Source organism: Amblyomma maculatum, chromosome 4 (assembly GCF_055883805.1).
Source record: "Amblyomma maculatum isolate TAMU_Amacu chromosome 4, ASM5588380v1, whole genome shotgun sequence".
Classification (NCBI taxonomy): Eukaryota; Metazoa; Arthropoda; class Arachnida; order Ixodida; family Ixodidae; genus Amblyomma; species Amblyomma maculatum.
The window spans coordinates 180,363,027-180,370,640 of record NC_139347.1 but is presented as its reverse complement, the minus strand read 5'-3'; positions in this window follow the sequence as shown (position 1 = coordinate 180,370,640).

Genomic DNA, 7,614 nt, shown 5'->3' with positions numbered 1-7,614 from the left:
GCATTAGCTTCCGCTGTTCACTTGTGCGCGTCATCTGAGCGTTTCAAAATAGTTTGATAACAGCGTAATTCCTGAACGGGGTGTTATCCGTAATACAATACTAGGTGTTATCTTTTTCAGCTTATAACAAGGCAATATCGCAGCTACTATAAAGCGGGGAAGTCGGATATAAGGAAGTATACCATGGAGAAAATTGAGCATTCCCCATTGCAATCGAGCAATGGGGAAGCCTTAGCGGCGAAGAATGAAAGTGGACATAGGCAAAAACTATATATACCCTAAAAGGCAAGGCGGGAAACATCTTCGCGAATATAGACCAGAAAACCAAAGTAGTTGAGGAGCTCTACACTGATCTGTAGTGTAATTAAAGTAGGCAGGACAATGATGAGATTAACAGTACGAAAAAGCAGTCAGACATTTGGCTAGTGACGAAGGACGAGGTTAAGAATGCTTTAGAAACTATGAAAAGAGGGAAAGCAGCAGAAGAGAATAAGGTAATTGCAGACTTGTTGAAGGACTGGGGGGGATATCGTGTCATCGACGGTACCGGAACCATAGAAGAATGCAAATTATATCTTAATTCATGAGAAAGGGGACGCTAAACCTGAAAGTTTACAGACCAATCAGCTTACTATCTGTTGCATATAAGCTATTTACTAAGGTATTGCTAATGGAATCAGGGCAACCTTAGACGTGACTCAAGCAAAAAATCAAGCAGGTTTTCGAAACACGTAGTCTACTATCGATCATATCTATACCATCAATCAGGTGGCAGAAAAATGCTCGGAATATCAGCAGCCCTTATACATAGCATTCATTGATTGCGAAAAAGCAATTTACACAGTAGAAACCTCGGCGGTCATACTGACTGTGCGAAACTGGGGTGTAGACGAGCTGTATATGAAAGTACTGGAAGAAATATGCAGTGGCTGCGCAGCAACCATAACGTAGCAGTCTGGACGTGTTGGTTATTCGTTATAAAAATATACAGCGCGAAGACACACTAGGACAAAACGAAGACACATAAGACACACGAGCCCTAACTTGCAACAGTCTATTTCGAGCCTCGGAGCCGTATATATTAGCTTACAAAAGCCAACATCACACATGTGCAGTAGGCGAAACATTCCTATCTTGACGTAAGTATACCAGCTCCTTACGAGTAAGAGCGATAGAAAGCTTAGCTACGCATGATCTACCCAACCGATCTATTATCTCGGCTTCTATAATATTTCGAGTCAGTTGACAGCGGTTCTTCGCGATAACAGAGCATTCTTGGTATGCAGGCTGACACACGGATATTTAACCTGAATCGTTTTGGTTCCTATTTTTCCATTTTGTATACGCTGTTTTGTTTAGATTTCCAGTATTGTGCATCGAGAAGCCCTTCTCGCTGATCAGACACATTGTTACAATGTTCTCGGAGGCGCTCGTTCAAGCACCAACCGCTTTGCTCAACATAGCTTTTCCCACATTTTAAGGGTTGCTGTAAACCACAGAACGCGTACATTTGACAAACTTCGTTCGGTGCTTCTTCTTTCAATTAGGATATCTCGAACCACCGGGCGCATGTGTGATGATGGCTTTTTTTTAGCTATATATACGGGCTCCGAGACTCAAAATAAAATGTTGCAAGTCAACGCTCGTGTATCTCATATGTCTTCATTTTTTCCTTGTCTTTCATTGCGCTGTATATTTCCAACCACTACCATAGTTTTGCATAAAAAAAAGTTACAAAATTCCTATAAAGAAAGTTGTTAGGCAAGGAAACACGATCTCCCCAGTACTATTCACAGCTTGCTTAGAAGTACTCAGAGACTTGGAATGGGAGCAGTTAGGGATAAGGGTAGATGGAGAATACTTCAGTAATCTGCAATTCGCTGATCACTTTGCCTCGCTGAGTAGCTCATGTGATGAATTGCAAGAAATGGTCGATGACCTAGAGAGGAAAAGAAGAATTACGTATAGGCTTGAAAATCAATGTGCAGAAGAAAATGTAAAGTTCAACAGCCTCTGGAAGGAACAGCACTTTAGGTAGGTAGCGAAACACTGGAAGTAGTACGCGAATATTTCTACTTAGGACAGGTAGTAACCGCAGATCCGGACCATGAAAAGGAAATAACAAGAAGAATAAGATTGGGATGGAGCGCATTTGGCAAGAACTCGCAGATTATGACTAGCAGCTTACCGGTATCGCTCAAGAGGAATGTGTACAACAGTTGCATCTTACCTGTACTCACCTATGGGGCTGAGACGTGGACGCTAACCAAGAGAGTTCTACTTAAGTTGAGGAAAACCCAGAGGGCTATGGAACGAAAAATGGTAGGGGTAACATTAAGATATAGAAAGCGTGCAGAGTGGGTCAGAGAAATAACTCAAGTTACCGACATTCTAATGAAAATCAAGAAGAAGAAACGGGCATGGGCAGGACATGTAGTGCGAAGAGAGGATAACCGATGGTCGCTTAGGGTAACAAATTGGATTCCAAGGGAAAGAAACCGTAGCAGGGGGCGGCAGAACGTTAGGTGGGCGGATGGGGTTAAGATGTTCGCAGGAGTCAAGTGGACGCAGATAGCACAGGACCGGGTTAATTAGAGGAATATGGGAGCGGCCTTCGCCCTGCAGTAGGTATAGTCCTTCTGATGATGCTGGTGATGACCAGGATTTGTTCGACATCGAAGTACGCACGGGTACTGTTTTCTTTATTTAGCTGGCAAAATTTGACAATGCTCAAAACTTCCATAAAGTAATTACATCCATGGTGTTGACCCGAGCGACACAATTTAATGTCATCAATGCTAAGCTGCAGAGCAAAGCGCTTCATTTGTGAACAGATTATGCTCAACCAAATAGGGTAATAAGCGTTCACTTTTCAGTTTCCGCTTGAGAAATCGAACAGTCGAAATATGCACTACCAGTGTCGTAGCAGAGAGGAATTCACCACAGATTATTACACACGGTATTTTTAGGTGGTCTGTCTCAGTTGCTTCTATTTCCTGCCACCAATCCCGAATGCTTCGGATCATTCTGTTATATTTATTCTCGTGACAGCTTAGCAGAGAAGATGTATCCAACAGAGTCACCTTAGTGTGCTACTGTAGTGCATCTGAAGGAGCACTAACAAGGGTCAGAAGAGTTCAAACCTCAGTTCGCCGGTCGAGCCAAGGTTTCGACAAGACGACTTGTGACTTGTCTTCGTCTGGGCATAGGCATCATTACTGGCAGGGGTTTAAATACGCTCTTGCTTCTGAAGAAGAAAAGCTGGGGAGGGGAAGAGTGAGTGAGAAGAAAGTAGATGATGGAGTGAAAAATTATAGAAAAAATTTATATATTTATTCAGTATGTATTTCTCAGCCTCGAACCAGGGATCCTGTGGACTGCAAAAGAAATAAAAGAGGTAGTACCAGGGAAAAATACGTTAGGAGTTGGATGATTAGTCACCACTTAAGCAAGTTCGGTGCAGATACACCTTTCTTAAAAAGGGACAGGCTTTGCAAAGGGCTCTGATAAGGAATATATCTACAGTTGAACAATTAATAAAGCTTTCCGCGAAGGAAGGGGGGGGGGGGGTAGCAGGAAAATAACCAGAATAATAACCTTACAGTGAATCACAACTAACACGTCAAAAAGCGTTCGAGGGCAAACTCAAGTAGCAAGGGATATGAAGGAAACATGTTTGGAGAAACACGTGCAGCTTATGCTATTGCGGAGGGGAATAGAGCGTACATGTGCTGTGAATAAATTGTACAATTAACGCTATGTGGCATTTATGATTACTCTTTTGGCAAGTAAAGTTGTTACTTTCTCTCTGCGATAGTTATGGTCAACAAGGAATATATTTAAAAGATTCTAATGTTCCTTTATGGGTATTTATTCCTGCTGGTTCCAATGTTCTAAATTTATGAATTAGATATGCCTCTCTATATTTTCTGTCCCTTCCAAATTGAAAGCCTGACTGGAGAATATATAATTTAATGTCTTCGAACTTATGGGCTTTCTGATTGAAATACTGGGAAACTGCTTTTGGGAGGTTTTTTTGGCTGTTTCTGCTCAACGACCATTCAGCCTTATGTTCAGTGGTTGCTCTGTCTCATCGAGGTACTGCTTATGACAGAAGGAGCATTCTAGAAGGTAAACAACGTTTAAAGATGTGCAGTTTAAGCCTGATTTTATGTGGAGCATAGAGGCAGGAAGGTCATGGATGTTGGCACAGTAGCCACAACGGAACTTTTCAGTCCAAGCATATTCATTGAATTCACCGTTTCCAGAAACTCACGCAGCGCAGGTTACGTTTAACGATCGGTTTCTTGGTGCAAGAGCCGCTACACTTTTTTAAATTAGCGCAGTACTGAAGTCTTAAAGAAACCATACCCGCGAGTATTGCAGATTGTTTAGAGAGCAGGCTTTGGTTCGGTAAAGAAACTCAAGCCACTCGTGGATTTTGCGAATCGGCGCTCTAGCGTATCCTAAATTTCACGGAACAGGGTGGGTTAGGGAACAGTGTTTCGTGAACACAACTGATGATTTTTAATTGAGATGGAAAGAACTGCCTGTTAAATAGGGCAGGCTCAGCTATATTTATCAGTTTACGACGTACTGAAGTGTCCGTACTGTGAAACAATCAAGGTCTCGCTCACAACTGCCTGCGAGATATAGTCCTACTCAATATATGTAGTGGCCTTACCTATATCGAGCCTGATGTGAATGTATGCGCCAGATCTGAAGGCACAACCCAAAAGTACGAGCAGACAGGCCCGAAAGGGGCATACGTTTCATCATATCAACCAACTGGCCCTTATGTTAGTTTTATTACTGTCGAATACATCTGTCCTTCTTACGCATGTATACCTAACTAACGTTTAACGCAGTTTCTTTGGGTAGGGCATGGTTGTCGGTGGCAACAATGGGATCTTGTTTGCCCTGCATTTCATCCAAGTGAATTGATCATGCAGGCTCTGGCTCCACTTTCTCCGATGTGATGATATAACCTCTTTTATCTTGATGCCACTACCTAGACAATAACTTTTAAGGATGGGATTAGTTTTCAGTATTTTAATGAACTCCGGACAAAAGCTTAAATCTAGCTGCTACTTCAAGGCCATACATAACACATAACAGCATAGCAGCTTTATATGAGTTCAGCGAATATGCTTTCAATAAGACGCAAAGTGGCGACTGTGAACGGCGTTGTGTATGAAAACACAGGTGGCTTTCCCTTTTAAAAAACAAAATAATGACTTGCAATTTAGCATACTGAAGGTCAATAGTGAACCAGGAGGATTATAGAACTTCAGTTTTCACTTCCGTTTTACCTAATACACACTGATTAGCATGCAGTTGTGATCTGAAACGTTATGTGTAGTACCGCCAGCCATAGAGTAGTAAGAATGGGACTGCGTTATCTAAAAACAGCGTGCTTGACTCGGATTCAAAACTCAATTCCCGTCCAAGAAGCGCTGCAAAGATTGACACCCCCTGCCGATTCGGCCATGACATGTCGCGTGATGTCGCACAAGCCGTAAAAAGGGACACGACTGTCCCTCAGGAGCAAGCACGTAAGTTGTAAACATCACATAGCGGCTAACTGTCGGAGTTGCAGCTAAAGTACTAATATATATAGGCATGAAGAGATGATGCACATTAAAAATAAAGATGCCTTTCATTTGAAAATTTCGAAACTGAAGCAAATATTTTCAAATAATTTGATACCTACACACACATTATTCAGACGCGAGTTAACATTACTTTGGGTGAAGAAATATTTCGTATATGCATTTCACCAATGAAATGCGTTAAGACCATAATTGGTAACTACGCTTACCAAATGATTTCCCAGTCAACTTGAAGCCAAGACCTCTGAGCTAGCATGTCATTTCTTTTCACAATGTTACATCAAAACCAGTATCCAACGCGAGTTACCATGTCTTTCTATTACCTATGTAAGTAGCGTTAATCTGGCTCTTCTTGGTCGCGTCTCTGCTTACTATAATTATCTCTTCCCTCTTGTAAAGAAACCCGAAAACCCATTTACCCTCTGTCCAGTAAATCTAAGTAATCGTGTGATGATGTAACTCATAGCTTTGTCACTGACTTTAGCTAAGGCTATTAAAAAAGGCGCATTGAATAATGGATGGTTTTAGCGGCATGATAGCCGACCGACGTCAGAGTTGTCGGCGTCAGCGTTGTAGTTGGCGTTGTGTGCGACAAATTGCGAGCCTGGCACCAGTAGGTGGTAGCTGACATGCTCGCGCGCGTATTGAACTTAACTGGCAGCTGATGTTGCATTTGACAGGCATTGTCAACTCAGGCCTCTCTCGTGTCATCTGTGAGGATGATAACAATATCAGCCTTCCAGCAATCTTCTATTACGAGACAGACACTTTACACCTACGCCACGCAGGCACCTTCATGAGGCATGGTTATAGAGGGTTTTAATGTCGGGTGAGAGCCTACGTTATCACTTCATACCCTTGGTCAGAGCTTGAGTGTGCTCATAGTGTTGTAGCGAAAAGCTGCACTACGCGGGTCAGAGCCGAGCCTCAAGTGTTCTGGAGCCGCCAGTTGTGCGCATGGGCGTGAACCAAGTGACGTCACGAGAGGCGCAGGTGCGTCGCTTCCTCGTCGCAGCCTTCGCCGACTCCACCGCCTGACCCACAGATACGCCGCGCTTTAGCCAGGCCGCATTTTACGACAGATACGCCGCGCGCTACTGTGCATGCACGAAGAGGGTGGGCGGGCGTGTTCGGCATGGAAACCAAGGATTGTGCCGCTGCTACTTAACGACACAAAAGAGCGGATAAATTGAGGTCTTCCGATCCAGACGTAGTCGCCTGGGAGCTGGCCTCCGAACAACGGAGGAAATATCAAGCCAAGGCGAAACGCGCATCTGAAACGCATGGAAAAACGCCAGGAACGCCTCGCGAAAAGACGTAGGCAAGAAGGCGAACGGCGCGCTATGGCCACCGCTGCGGCCAGAGGTAGTCAACAAAGTGAGGAGGAGGAGCAGGAGAAGGAGAAAAACATGGAAGAAGATTCTAAGTCACCGCTACACTGAACAGGTGTTAAGAGTGAGTGGAAGCGCGAGTGCGTCCAGAGTGTTTACGTCGGACTTATGAACAACCAGTTTGGCCATGTTTGTGAGGTGCGTGAGAGACTATGGTACTTGAGAGACTTGACTCCGGTAAGTGACAGTCTGCTCGAGACGCTGAGTTTGGCATCTGTCGAGTTGAGTGGAACCGTGGCTAGGGTGGCGGCGATGTGTAAGAGATCTCTAGTGAAACAGAAACTTCCTTTCTATAGTGTTACCAATGGGTATCGCTATCCACCCATGCCTCCCTGTTTACCAGTGTTAAACGACGTGGCGGAACCTTTGATTTCACCTCGCTTTTCACTACGTATATTCAGGCTTAACTTTAGCTAAGCCACATCTAATTTCTTAGGACAATTATGACCTCTGGTCCCGCAAATTTACTGAAATGCAACGCTCATGGACTCACTCAGGTTTCAAAGCTGACTTAGCGCCTTCTGCTCACTAAGGCATGCATTCCTGCTTGACGCAAAATATATGCAGGAATTGCCAATGATTACTTTGATCATAGAGAGATTCCATGGTGT